The 16,018-nt window shown below is 39.4% G+C and overlaps 1 long non-coding RNA gene across 1 annotated transcript in view; it reads right to left on the reverse strand.

Moving 5' to 3' along the window:
- The window catches only part of LOC137177202 (uncharacterized), a 71,649-nt gene that overhangs the window by 18,776 nt on the left and 36,855 nt on the right, over positions 1-16,018 (reverse strand). Inside the window, exon 3 of the long non-coding RNA XR_010926007.1 lies at positions 15,703-15,823. This is a non-coding gene — a long non-coding RNA (uncharacterized lncRNA). The remainder of the gene's footprint in view (positions 1-15,702; positions 15,824-16,018) is intronic.

Here is a 16,018-nt window from a genome sequence, read left to right on the forward strand (position 1 = left end):
CCTCTTAACAGATGCATCCTATGTGGCATGATGCGTCTCCATGGAAATTTGGTATCTGTCACATGCTTTTGGCTTGAAAGGCTATAGGGATGGTTAATACACTATGTGTGGTGATGCATCTTTAAAGAGATTTCATGCAAAAAAAAAAGCATAAAACTGCTGCAATTGTTGTTTCAGTCATATAGAACAAGCCCCTTATAGTACACAGTACTGTCGAATTTGGATAGAAAGCAGTTTTAGCTGTTTTTGACATGTAATGATTTATATGTAATTGAGCTTTTGAACCAACAGGGGCAGTATGTCACAGTTTACATAATTATCCTTAATGGCATTAGATTTCTATTCATGGTCTAGAATATTCTTCTACAAGTCAAAATCTTCAAAAGCAGAAAAAGTGAAGGTTTAAAATGTGTTTCAAAGTGGAGCTGAAACACTCTCAAGGTGAAAAAGAAAGATGCTCAATAGACACTGTTGCTTCTTATTTGACTGCAAACTAACAACAGTTTGTTCTCATGTACATGTCAATAAAATCAATTATTATTATAATATGGCATCACCTGTTAAATTAGGGGTCAGACAGACTTGTATGAAAACACAATGTGTGTTATTTTCTTAGAGATTTCTCTTCATTCTCTTATTTAAGGATGTCTTCGCCTTGGTGGTTCATGGATTTTTTATTTCTTTCAGCCCATTCAAAATTCTCGAACACCCACAGAACATTTCTTATCTGACAAGGTTAAATTTGGAATTTGACTTTTGGAAGCTTTTTTTTTTTGCTGAGAAACGATATACTGATGTGAAAGCAGGAGCTGCTGTCTTTACGCACCCACACAACACACACTGTAACAGTCTGGCAGAGGGAAATGAATACCTCCTTTATTAGTACGGCGTGTGTCTGTGAATGTGTGCTAATGTGCAGTTGTACGGCGGGTTCCTGTGTGACGACTGTGCGTGTCTTTGTCGAGCACGTTCGTGCGCTCGCTCCGATACTAGTCTGCTTTGTGTGGCCCGGCTTGCGTACGTGCATGTGTGCAGAGTTGATTTGGGAGCATTTGTATTTGTGGGTGTTTATGTGTGTGATGCATTTACGACAGCTTCCTTCCTGCCTCCTCTGGGTGCCTGCGAGTCTGGTTGGTCTGAAGGAAACCTGACAGCCTAAATCACACTGAAGAGCCAGAAACAGATGTTAATTAGCTTTAATTTGCCTTTTGTTGTTCCGCTGCCAAGGCTGCACCAAAGACACTTCTCTGTACTTTACAACCCTCATTTTCTTTTGTTTTTACAAATTTTATCCCCCAAAAAACACTTTTTTTTTTTCCAAAACAGTGAAACCGCATCAAGTTTATAACATAAAATCTTAAAACTGTTTGTGACTTCAGCTTTGGGACAAAATGTAACATTAACATCCAAGTTGGGTGTGAAAGTCTTGTGAAGTAATTAAGCTCTAGCTTGCATGAGTCTTACAACTTGCTAGCTTCTGATTATGAAATCGACAAGCTTGCAATCCATGATTTATTGCATTATACATCATTTGATGACAAAAATGACTGCATACAATATCAGATTGTGGATTTTGCCGTCAGTTCTCTAAAGCTGGAATTTATTGTTGAAGCAACTAATATTGTATTGGCCCGAATATAAGATGAGAAACTCTTTCAGACCAGTCCTGTTGGGAATGTTAGTCCAATGAGAACAGATTATCCTTGAAGCATTTTCTCTCATAAAAAAGTTTAAACATGAAATACTTTCATTAAAGCACAAAGTAAATCCCTCCCTTTGTGTAATTTGTTTATCAGTCATAAAATCACAAATTCCCCTGTCAGGCTCTTGGAGCAGTCAGAATATTTTTTTTTTGCCTGTCGGTTAGCATTTTTCAGACTCTTTTTGAACTCCTCATCATATCACTTAGTGTTAGTAGTCATTGTTGGCTGATTGACGGATGAGTGTGTCCTTGGTTCGTTTGTGTTGTGAGATGCTTTCAACTTATTTTCATTCAGTTGGACTTTATTTCCTTTGTGGCAGCGAAATATGTTACACAAGCACATCAGAAACTCTCACAGGTTAAAGTGGGCTTCCAAAATACTCTAAGGCAGGGGTGTACTGGGAAAGAAATTGAGTTATCCACTGGGACCGGCCTGGAAGGAGGGGGTGCTCGGTCGTGATTGGCCAGTGACGCACAGGCACGCAGCAGCACACTCTCATGTGCGCCCCAAACCCCAACCCCAGAGAAGGCTGGTAAATAGACAGACAGAGACGGTAAAAACTGATTTTTTGACGGTCTGCCGGCCCAAAAATGGATTTTTTTGACGGCCCACCAGCCCACCGATGCAGCAGCCCACCGGGATTAGTCCCGGTATGCCCGATGGCCAGTACACCACTGCTTTAAAAAGGGATGACTAACTGACAGACACACTCTAAAATGGACTTGAAGAACCTGGATAGCATAGCAACATTAAGACACATCTTATATTTGAGCCAATATGGTAACAGCCCAGCCTTGGCTCCATTTTTTTTTTTTTATATAAAAGAGGATATTATATATCATAAGGATTTATATATTATAAGGATTTCAATGCGTGAAATACTGGTATATCTTTTGTTTCAATGACTATATTTCAACATGTAGCGAGTTTTAGACATTCTATTGGATTATATCTTCCAATAACTAAAAAAAACCCATTTACACTACACTACAGCATTGGTTGGTTTACAAGTGAGATGCCACTGCAGAGTAATGGCGGTTTATTTATCTCCACCTGGATTAGTCAATACAATACCACTGCTTTAATGTGATGTACATTTACAACCTGAGGAACATGAGTTATCTGCAGTTATTGAACTATTTCTGTATGATGTTCATGTCCCATGTTGCTCCTTCTTTTTAATCCTCTCCATTAATCATCAACTTCAAAGACAGTTTTAGTGCGTTAGTACACCCAACAAGGGCATGTACTGCTGTATGGTATGCGAGTATCTCTTAACTGGATGAAAGAACTTTATAATGGCACAGAACAGTAGACCAACGTGCATGATTACAATGAACATATACAAGGACACCGTGGTATGTTTTTGATATTTGAAAGCAACCTCAGTACCCGTTAGCAATTAACCATGAATGCTTCTGCATATATGAATCATCACCAGATCGATATTTGAAGTAGACAACAAAACACAAGAGACTTTGCACACCGTTCATTTCCAAGCAACACACATGCAATTACACGACTAACCAGGCTTACTTTTAAGCCGTGCCCGTGATATTTAAAGCATTCCTGTACTAATTTGTTGGAAGGTTACCGCAGTGACCTTGTCGCTAATTCAATCTCAGATGACTATCATATTTCAATCAACGTGTATTGGTAGACGGGGATAATGAGCAGTGGTAACTGGATTAGTGTTGATACACTGATGTGGGAGATTGGACATGTGGCAGGCCAGCAAATGCATCCATATTGTTTATGAGAGTGGAATATGCAGAAACATGATCTATGGCACGCTTCCTCTGAACACATCAGCATGGAAAAAGTCTTCCATTTGCCACGCACACTTGAGTTATTTATTGTTATTTACACTGACTGTAGAGAGCAAAGACCTTTCTGATTGTTTTTGTTTTTACAGAGTGAAAATTAAGTAATAGCTAACTTGAATTTTAAAAAAACAAAACAGGTCTACTGTACATTAATTTATTGTACTGTACCTAAAAGAATCACTTGGATTTTGATTTGGAGGATTTTTGATATGATCAGCGTGCTGTAGTTGCAGTTTAATTATGTGTTTTGGTGGTTGTAGGTACTGCACTTGTATTTGTCATGAAATGCAGAGACTCAGCAGGCACTCAACAGGACACAGAAGTGCAGGCAGGCAACTAAACTGAACAAATGATCCAACAAGACTGAACTGAAAACCAGGACTTAAATACAAACTAAACTAATCAGACAACAAGGAAGAGGTGGCAAGACACAGGGGGCAAGCTGGGAGCTGATAGGCTGGGAAGAACACTGAGACCAGGGCAGGGCTAACGAACATGATGCAGGGCAGGTGTGGAGGGAAAAACAGGCTGGGGAGGAGTGCAGGAACACAGGAGGGAAACCGCAAACAGAAAACCCAAACCCAAAAAACACAATACTCAAAATAGAACCCAGTTCTATTACAGTTTACATGTACATGCATACATACATGCATACAGTTTCATGTATGCTGGAAACATGAGTCCATGACAGTATTATAGAATATGTGCAATGTTTCCTCCCTTGTCATTTGATTTCCTGATTGCATTCTATTTGAATTATCCCCCAGGTTTTGTTATAGGAAGCTACGCAAACTCAACCGATGTATTTGGACATGGAAACTAATATTGTGAACTGCATTTTCCATATATATATATATATATATATATATACACATATATATATATATATATATATACACACACACATATGTATGTATGTATGTATGGATGGATGGATGGATGGATGGATGGATGTATATACATTATTAAAGGAAAAACTTGTACAGGTCTGAATGCTTGACCCCTACAGTGAGGGGATCTGGTGGCTCTGTTATGTTGTCCCTTAGAGGGAAGGCTCACTGCAAATCAATACAAAGTTGTTCTGAGTCATCACCTTTATCCTATGATGAAACATTTCTATCCTGATGGGAGTGGTCTCTTCCAGGATGACAACGCTTCAATTCACCGGGCACAAGGGGTCACTGGATGGTTTGATGAGTATGAAAATGATGTGAATCATATGCTATGGCCTTCACAGTCACCAGATCTCAACCCAGCTGAACACCTATGGGAGATTTTGGACTGACGTGTTAGACAGCGCTCTACACCGCCTTCATCAAAACATCAAATGAAGGAATATCTTTTTGAAGAATGATGTTCCTCAGTCTTGGCATTGATTCTACAAGTCTCTGGAACTCTTCTGGAGGGATGAACACCACCTTTTCTCCAGTGTACATTAATAAAAGTAATATTTTTCTTTAAAAATAATAAAGTAAAAATAATGAGATCTACAATTGTAATTTTGACCATGATCACATGTTCATGAAATGCAATTGTTTGTTGAAAAACAACAAATCTAATGTAATTTTTACTACCAGAATGGTAATATTATCAGTAGTAGTACTTTGGAGATTAATTGGTATACTTATGGACTCTGTTTTTCTCGCCTGGTATTTTTGGCTCCCTTCATTTTTGTTGCTGCCTTCTAAATAAAAAATAATGAACCACGAAAGCAAAGGGACAAAAAAAAAAAAAAAAAAAATTATATAAACACAAACGACTGCATGTCTCAAAAGATGCTGCGAGGCAAGAATTAACGAGATCCATATCTCACGATGTGGACAAAAACAAAATGCCCGCTGTAAAGGAGTGAGAGATATAGAAAGGAGTGTGAGAGTGGAAATAGGAGCAAAATCTGGGGAGAAAAAAAAAACCAAAACAACAACAACAAAAGCAAATCAGTAGCTTCTTGTGTAATAACTTCTTTTCCCGAGATGTCACAGTAATTAACTGCCATCAACATCAAAGCTGAAAGAAGGAAGGAAAAAAAAAAAGCCCTGTCACGTCAAACTTGCTGTATAATTTAGCCACACCGTTGCTGAGGAGTTCAGAGAGATGAAAATCTTTGAACATATCAGTATATCCTAATCACTAACATGCTGTGTTTTTGCTCTGTTCTTCACATCAGAGGAACATGTTCCTTCATATACACCCCTTCTTTTAAATGAAAACCTACACACAACTAATACGGCTGTATTTAAAGTTGTGTATTTGCAAATATTCCATGAGGGGTCTGATGAACAGGATGTGTGTTTGTGACTGAAAGTAGGTGCTTGCCCTTGTGCATTGCAGAATGCAAAGGATGCATCTAGTATGCATGAGCTACGATTCAACATGCAATGTACATTAGTGGCCCAGAAGTTAATTATGGACAGACTAAAGAGAAGATAATCATGAACTTTTATTTTCTCTGCTTCCTTATTCATGCCATTCTCCACGAGGCAGGTCACACATCACTGCCACTGCTCCCTGCTCCCTTTATGGAAGTCTGGGATGGAGAGAGTGGGTCTCACAGATACAGCCATGCTAATAACGATGCGGTTAAGTGCTAAGGAAAAGCAGGGCTTAGAGTGCTTTTTACACTTAGAAGGCCCTCTCCATGGCTAGCTGCTCTTTGAAGGCTTATGGGCTAAAGTGGCAGTGAGGGGCTGGTGATGCCAAGGCAATCATCTCTACGAGTTGTACTACTGCAGGAAACATGGCCACACTATCAAGGAAAGGGAGGGGGGGAGGGGGACGACGACGACAGGAGGTCACTGACTGTCACACTGCTTCACAGCACACACATACTGGCTGCTGAATATGCTACAGAATGGGATTTCAGTCGCACAAATATTTTCTCTAGAGGTGCTGAAAGCCTGTTCATATGGAGCCTTTCATTCCAGATCAGTGTACATGATCATTATATTCTGATAATCAGGTTTGTCAAATATGTTTCCTGAGTGCATTGTATTGACATACACTCATTCACTGGTAAGATGCAACTCACTGTGCTTCAAATGGCCTTGTGGCCATTATGAATGGTGAACTCAAATTAAAGGTGCAAATTCCTGTTTACAAAACAGTCAGCTCTGTGAGGCTGTACTCAGGCCCAGTAGTAATTTGAGCACCTGATGCCAGCCAGGTGTAATGTTTACCATGAACATGGTAATGGTAGTGTTGCATGGTGTTTCACTAAAAACCACAAATGGCAACCTGCTAATGGTGCTGGAGGAAAATCAGTAAAATCAGTAGGATACATCCTCTACAGTAGGACTGACAGATCAATACTGCCATCCCTAGAGCCATGCTGTTAGCATGGCTACATACATTCCCAATATTTCCATCATCCATGCAGTCATTTTGGTGGATGTATTGTAGCTCCCCCCCAATGGTGAGTCCATTTTTGTTCCAGTTTTACCTCTCAAGATATATGTCAGTTTTGTTTTTTGTGTTTTTTTCTTTTTGGTTGGTTTTGTGTGTGTGTGTGTGTGTTTGGGTTTTTTTTTTTTCTTCCTTAGGACAATTCCTTCAACAATTAGCTAGCTATTAGTCCTGTGTCAGGGGAGCTATTTTTACCCAGTACCTTTTTTACTTGCCATTGATAGTATATTACTTCCTAGTTCAATTTCTTCTGAAAAATTACACAGATCCAGAACCATTGAGATAGAAGTACCATACAACTCAAGGGACCTCATGTACTAGTATTTGTCATGCCATTTTCCAAAAATAAAAAAGAATGATCTACATCAAATGATCCACACTTCCACACATGTAACACATGTAACAGCTTACTTTTAACCTTGAGTGTAAAAAGCCTTTCTCCCAGGAGAATTCCCTCCATATCTGTGAAATGGTGGGCATGTGGTGTAACTTTCTCATTTGCTATCTGAAATGTCAATATCAATCCTGGATATTGTCAGCAACAACCATCCAAGTTAATGCTGATGTCATCTGTTTCCGGTCCTCCTTCAGCCTCTTGTCCAGGGACCGTGACGTTTGATTGACAGTTGAATAGTTGTGGTAAGTGCTGACTTTGACTTGACTTGACTTCCACTGGGAGGCTCCTGGTGGCCCCTGTTGAGTGATGCATTTGCAGATGAAGACTGTGGAGTTCAGAAAGCTCAGAAAAGGCCATTTAGTGAACCTTGAGTTGAGACTAAAAGGTCAACAATGAAGGTTTATGCTCTAGTTATTCCTCAGTCATGCAGTATATCAGTAGGAATTGTCATGCAGTCTGATTCAGTCGGTGTGAAAAAAAGGTTGAAAACTGGCTCATGCAGCCACTGCTCATGCCCCCCTTATAAACTCTGAGCTTTGAATGTGAATGTCGCAACGCTCTGAATTTTTTTTTTTTTTTTAGGTTTTACACAATTACTTCAGTGATCTAATGGATCAAAGCCATTCATGGGTTCTGGTAGCGTGCCACCTACTTCAACCTGGAAAGCTGAGCCCAGATTGACTCACTTACATTATATCTGATTCAGGCTTGCCATTACTTCCATGACTTCTGACTGCCAGAGCTGACTACAGGCTCTTTGACTCATATATTCAAAAATGTCAGTGATGTGGCAGGAACGGGGTAGAGCACAATGGCTGCGAGAATACGGAAGTAGGGATGAAAACTGGCTTCAGGCTGTGCTTTAGGAAAGAAAAGTGGTGCTGCAGTTAATTTGTTCCATATCAAATCTCTGCTATACAGCTATCATGACTAATTTTTAATTTAATATTGGGTAAATTAAGTGATCCGAAATGTGGTTGTATCTTTTGTTGGTTGAGTTGTTTGCCAGCTTGCTTTGGTCTATGTCACATATGTTAACACGTGTGGAGTATACTTTAAAAAAGGGAGAATATTAAAAAGAAAAAGAAAAAAAAGCTTGCATATTGGGTCTTGCAAATAAATAATAATATGCAAATAAACATGTACATTATTTATGTTTTGCAAAGACCAAATGCATTATTGTTTTTAACTTGCGGGAGGTAGCAATGCACTTCTCGTGCCTAGTCTGCAAGACCTTGGCTTGCGGCAGAATCTGAACTCTTTTGGCCCAAATGGAAATCAGACAGCATGTTTTGCGTGCTCTCCATCCATGAGAATCCATCTTGCCCTATTGTTGTGGCTTCTTCTTGTTGCTTGATACCATTGGCGCGTGAAAGAGTACGTACTTCTGCTCACGTAGAGGACGTCAGTTGAGTAAGTGGTCCTTCAAAGTGGCCCAGGCCACATTCATGTACACATTGCTAAAAGAATGTGGCCATATGCGGTCCAGACCACCTCCAAATGTGGTCTGAGTGATCAGGTCTCAATGCGTCCACTTTTGATCGGATCACTTAAGACACATTGTAATGCCAGGTGTGACCATCGCCTATGTAACAGGTAGATGCATTTTTTTGTGAAGCACAAATTAGTATATATTTTCCCATGTTGAGTTTCAGAGAAAAAATATGAATACAACATGACCACCAACACATGCTTGTTATTATTAATGCTTGTGGAACTGTCTGCATTTTTATCCTCCTCTCATACCACAAAAACCTCTCTCTTGAAGAGGCTTAACTATCCTTAACAAAGGAATAACGCTATGAAGCTCATCATTTGTGAAACAGCCACCAGGGGGATAGTGAAAATATGTTTTTGACTTATGCTTAAATCAAGTGCTGGGCCCCCGAAAGTCAGACGAGAGAATGCGTAAAGCCCAAACACTAAGAACTCCATGAATACACCAAATACTGACAACATTTTGGTCTCTGTCAGAGATCCAGACTGATATTATGTGCTTGAAGATTTGATTGAAAGGGTATGCAAATGCTGTTCCTTATTTGCATCATTCTCTCACACAGTGATGATGCAGACATTGCTATCATTTTGAGCTGATGTATAAGAGCTAACAAAGCAAGCAGAGCTGTGAGGCATTTTGGATCGATTCACAGAGTGGTAAATGTAAATCCTCGGATTTCAGTTGTTTGTTTTACCGTGGCTGGTTTTAAGAAGTAATTTTAAAATCTGCATGACTCGGAAATAAACAGACGAAACCCTAAAGTTTAAATCTCACAGGATGATTGATAGTCATGCTGAATTATATCATATGGTGAGGAGGAACCAGGCACTGATCTCAGACCAATACTCCCACTCACAATATGCTTCACAAATGTTCAGCAGGCCTTGGCCTCTTAGAATAGCCATACTGTATGTGCATGAATGGACAGGATTTGGAAATACATGCAGAGCACTGCCCCAGAAAACATAATACATAAATATACTATAATTAAAAGATAAATATTATGTGGAAATATTACAGGGATTAATCGGGCCAAGTTTTATGTCATTTCACACATATAAAAACAGAGCAGCAAATGTAGATACTAGTTTTTTTATTGTATTTAAAACTGATTTGCTGTTGTTTGATGAAGGATCTTGGTCAGTGCTAATAAATACACTGAGTTCACTGGACTTCACAATCCTACCCCATGTTCCACCACATGACCGCTTTTAATGTGAAGCAGCAGCAGTAGGAAATATTGGGTTTGGATTAGCGGTAACTGAATGCAGCTCTGATACAGCGTTAGGAGAATGAACTGTCAACAGTGAGGCTAATATCAATGAGATAAAATTAAAAACTGAATTACATACATGCATCATTACGAGACTGTTTTCCCAAGTAGTTGAACTTCTTAACCTCTTAACTTTCTCAATTCGTTCTATATGGTAGTTCTTATCACTACATGTATAATCCCCCCTCCAACCACGACGTGGGTTGTACTGGCAGAGTGTCCGTATATCCGCTCGTTGACTCTGCAGGAAGTGAAGACTGCAGAAGCAGCGATTCAAAGTTTACCACTAACTTCGCTGAGAACTTGAGACAAAATATGAGATATCTTTTCAGTAAGTTTGTTCCTGACATTTATTCAGCTGTTTCTCCGTTGTGGTACCAGATGAACGTTAAGAGACAATGTTGTTTTATCTGTGAATTCTTGCTTTGTACTTCCACCTAAGCGGTCAAATTATTTCAGTTTGAGAATCTTTTTTTCTGACTTCAAAGAAATGACCAAGCTGTTCACAGTACTCAGCCTAAAGCACTTAGAGCACCCTGATGCTGAAGAGAAAATGCTAGAGTTCGCACATTTATACTCAGACAGAAAAGACATCTCTAAGCCAAAAGAAGTTGTGGATAAGTTCCACTCTTTTCTTACACTGTATTCTGATTCAACCATGGATCTTAATATTGATGCAGTCCTACCATTCCTAATTGCCAACGACATGGATCGAGCATACCCGCATCTAACCGTTCCCTATAGGATTCTCATCAGCAGCTCCAGTGCCGAGCGATGTTTCAGCTGTCTGAGGCTCATTAATAGTTATTTGCCTTTGTGCATGGATGAGGCCAGACTATCCAACCTCACTTTGCTGTGTGTTTATCAGGACATAAACAGTGACATAGACAAAGTGGTTGGCAGGTTTGCCATCATGAAGGAGAGGAGGATGAATTTTTGAAAAGGTCATATGATATGTACAAAGTTTGTTAGCCTGTTAAGATTGTTTTGTTCTATGTGGAATATGCAAATGGACTATACTAAACTACAGCAGGGACAACAATTGGTAAGTGAAACAATCATAATTAGTCTTTTTTTGGAGTTATTTAGACATCTACAGGCTACTTTGTTTTAGTTTCAGTCAGACTTTGGATGCTATTATTTGAGAGGATGCTTCGCTCCATGTAATGATCTCTCCTTTCATGCTGCCATGCTTTCTCTGTCTGCAGTCTGTTATTGTGCACATGCTTACTTGTAAAAATCTGATTAGAAACCTGGTTACGCATCTACATGGCAGAGAAAATGGAGTGTTCTCCAGGGAGTGAAATCTACCTGTGAAAACCAGGTTTTTGTGATCCCATACTCTGATTACAGAAAGCAGGCTTCTCCTTTACATGACAGTTAAGAAATCAGCTTCCTGGAGAAAAACTAACAGTGTCCACGTTACTCAAGTGCATGTAAACACTAGGGGTGTCAGGATTCTCCACTTGATTCAATTTGACTTTTGATTTTAAGGTCGCGATTCAATTCGATTTTCGATTTACACTTTTTTTTTTTTCTTCAGCACTGACGGCTATGCCATTGTGAGACAGTTAGAGTCTACTTGCCGTCTGAAGGAAAAAAAAGAAAGAAAAAAGAATTCAAAGATGACACAGTGTAGCTTACTGGTAGCCTGCAGCTGCATTACTTTTCAAGGCACTATGATAACTGCCAGAGTCGGATATGATGGAGAAACAGAACTGGAAAATCCTTCTGCTTCTTGTACTTCAACAGTTTGTTCCCAACTGACTGGTGAAATAAGTTATTGTTATTACATTTTAAATAAATCACACTTGATACCATGTCGCCTATCTTTTTAAAGAAGACTTTGACAAGGTAAATGACAGTTGTCAGGGCATAAAACCAATGATCTGCTGACCTTTACAAAGCAAGAATGGATAGTCTAACAATGGCATAGCTGTCAGTGCCAAAAAACATTTAAACTAAAAGAAACATTTAAATTGAAAATCGAATCGTGACCTTAAAATCGAAAGTCAAACAAAATCGTGGATTTGGAGAATTAGCAGCATCCAATCAGAAAACACTTGTGTGTGTCGTTCTGGAGGGCACAGACTAATGACATACTTATGAAAAACTAGAAGTTCTGTATAAAATGGGTTCCAAGCATGTCTGCACATAAACAGAACCTTTCAGTGGCCCGGACAATATTTTAATCAATTAAATGTTTTATAACTAAGTTTTTTTTCTCTCTTTCATTAAAAGGTAAAATACGGGTTACCCCATGAAACCACTATAAACTTTAATTAGTCTTGCTTATCACACATAGTGTTATTCTACTGCCCGGTTGTACTACATAAGTTCATTTACAGGTCAGACAGACGCCTGCAGCCAACAAAACTTACAACAGACACTTGCTCACAGCATGTGCTCATCACAACTCCTCACTTATAAAGCTGTATGCCTTCTCAGCAATCCTCCCTAAAAAATGAAGCTGTGTTCTATCAGAGTGAGCTGATCTGGGGAATACATATTCAGAGAAATTGCATATTCCACAGGCGATGCCTTCTTGATTTCCTCAGGGTCTTGAAAAAAACAAGAGTAAGATGGAACCAAGGGAGGTGGGGGTTGTGGGCAAAATTAAATTATGCCTAATTACCAGAGCAATCGATACCAAATTGAGTTGATATGCATCCTTCATGACTTAACTAGATATCAGATAGCACGGGTAAGCAATGCATTGTAACATGAGTTGATGGGTAAAGGTGATACGGAGACACTTTTGATGGCAGGAGTTAAGGGAGTGACTCCTGTATTATCTGTTATATCAGGGTTGCGGCTGTTGTAGTTTGGCGGCGTTCCAAAATCTGGAATTGAGGAGACACAGGGGGAAGGTTGTTGTTATCGTCAGGGGTACCGTACCTTGTTGAATCTGTCATCAAGCCAAAATACATCAGAGTACAAGTGGGGACGTCATTCTGAATGTCATTTTTAATTGAAAAATAAATAAGAAGTGGCATTGCCCACGGCTACAATTCAAGCATATCATTGACGTAGTATCATCTACAGTATGTTGTCGAAATTATTATTCATCAAATAGTCCCGGAAAATCCCTGAATGGTTTTGGGTGATGCGTACTTCCAATTTCATGCAGCAACAATCAGTCCCTGAAGTGAATCCTGTCCTGCCCTTAAAAGGAGACAGCGAAGTTATCTGACCTTATCGCTCGCGTTGTGATGACGATAGACAGCTGAAGTGATACCGAGGGTCACACTGGTGTTTTCAGCTGAGCAGTATGCTCTGGTAATTAGAGAGAGCACGGGTTTTATGCCTCCGATGACCAATGAGTTCATCACTGTTGAAATGCCCCGAAACTAAACACTGACACGCTGCTTGTGGATGACCCTGCACCCCCGGCGCCTGCGGTGCGGTGCAATGTTTGCACATCCCCTCCGACTGATGGGAGTGAGGGAACAAAGTTTGTAATTGCTGTAACTGCAGTGAGCCCATACACTGATATCTTTGAGATAACTGAGTTTATGGTTGTATCAGGGGTGTTGCTCAGTTTTAGGACCCTTAGAACTCAGCTGAAAGAAAGTTACGAGATGGGGCTTTTTAAAATTTCAACAGCAAATTACATCAGTCTGGTGCATCTTGAAGCACACGAACCTAAACAAAGAAGCATAGTAAACACGATTAGAACAGTCTGTCCATGCCTGCAGTGATGTAATATAGTGTGTTGGCATCTATCTCCTTATCCCTCCTCTGAATTGAATTCTTCTCTCGCTCCCCCTTGTCTGCTCTGCTCTTTTTTTTTTAAATGAGCAAATGATTTTACGTCTATTTTTTTTTGTCCCTGTTAGAAAGCTAATATTATCCCATGCTACATCATAACTGCAGTAACAAAAATCAATATACAGTGGGGAAACATAATGCATTTTGAATGGCTGGGGGGGGGTTTATATGCACTAGTAAAATACAGACAATCACAAATGAAGTTACACTTGTTTAACACATATTTAAAAGGAAGCTGTGAGGATAAGTGCTTTATTCTTTTTATGAAATGATTGTTAAGTCTTGTCAGGTTTACCCTATTTGTTTGGGACTGCTTAAATATACAACTGAGTAACAGGATAGCAGATGTATTTTGTGTTTACAGTGAACAAACTCAAGTAAATGTATTATTCTCTGTTGGAAATAAAGCATTTGAAAATCAGTTTTGCATATGGAAACAATGGATACTTTAACTGTAGCTTGTAGCAATTTAGTATGAGTCAAGAGGCAAAGCTAACAGGTAATCTGGCTGCAAATCAGCACACTAGTACACTGCTGCTCAGTCTTATATCTTCCCATATGTATAATATTAACCTGTGTTAATACCACATTTATCTACTTTTGTTCCTACTCTGGAAAAAGTAAGAAAACCCATGTGTGCTAACATTGTGTTTTCTGGCTCTATACCAGCAGTCCTCTGACCCAGAACCAGCACTGACCAATTAGTTGTACTCCAACTACACTACATCACAGAGATTGGCAGGAACTCTCCACCAAACACACCAAGCGTGGACGGGTCGCTCAATTTGTACCCCTGCCTGTACCTTAATTCACCCAAAGCCGGATTACAACACCGGCTCAGGTGAAATGACCAGGCTGCCCTGACCACTAAATCAAACGTAACTCACACTTGTGTCCGGTGCAAATGCTCCTTGGACAGAGTTCATATTGGAGAGGAGATGGTGAAATTTTGAACTATGCAAAAATTGTCATATACCTTTACCTTGGAAAAAAAAAAAATTCATGGCTAATCTTAAAATATTCGGGGCATGCTGTAGCTATAGAGAGAGTTTGACATTGAGAGGATGCTGGCTGAATTCCATTTAGCAAGTATGTTGGAGCTCTGTGGTAATGCATTATGGCAACACATCAACTCCCAGGTGTAAATTTCTGTTTGAATATGTGTGTTTGTGTGTGTGTGTGTGTGTGTACAGATATGGCATTTCCACTTTTTACTGCTTGTTTGCTGAACTACTGCAGCATCTTGGCTTCACTCCCTGGAGCAGAATCAAAATATTGCTCAGCTGTTAGAAGTTACAAAGGAAAGTCGTATAACTAGTTTGTTCAGACAGTTTATGTTATAATATGCTAGAACTGTCTACAGTGGTAATGCATGGTAGATGCAGGGGGGGGGAATACACAGAGGGGGCCACGGACTACCCTGGTAAATGCTTTGGCAATGCGTTTTAGTGCACACTGTGTTGTCAGTTCAGATTTAGCAGAAAGTCTGTTGCTTTATGAAAAAAAGGCCGCAGCCAGCATATTGCAGTAATATTATCTCAACTGGATGTATATAAGCAATTATCAGCTTTTTGGTCTAGTTGTTAGAAACAGGGTTGATTTTATGTATATCTTAATTTGGAAAAGTGACCCATAAATCTACTTATCTTCACTAAAAAAGATTCACATACCACCTTAAATATTGAAGTGAATAAATAATTGACTTTAATTAAATTCTACTTTAAATTATTAACATTATGCTACTCTCTCTGGTAGGAGAAGCAAGCTTGGATGCATGCTGGAAACATTAACAGGACTCCCTCGCATGCCCACACACACACACACAAATACACCTCCTCAACTTCTCCATTGGAGCTGGTAAGTGGCCAAAGGTTGTAGGTGTTCTCTGTAGCTCCCAGGTGTGAGACTGTGATGTATCCAACCCTCCTGTCTTGCTGTGAATAAAATATGCAGCTATTTAAAAGAAAGAAAAAAGAAAAAAAGAAAAAGTTCTGTCACTCTGTGCAGTTTTAGAAAATAATTGTGATATTGTATACACAACTAAAAGCCTTTGCTAATTAGACTAAGCTCTTTATTTTTCAATGTTTAGATTGAGATTTCTTTATTGTCATTTCTCAGCACCCACGTACATTGAATTGAAACTGATCC

The sequence above is a fragment of the Thunnus thynnus genome, chromosome 24 (genome assembly GCF_963924715.1).
Source record: "Thunnus thynnus chromosome 24, fThuThy2.1, whole genome shotgun sequence".
Classification (NCBI taxonomy): Eukaryota; Metazoa; Chordata; class Actinopteri; order Scombriformes; family Scombridae; genus Thunnus; species Thunnus thynnus.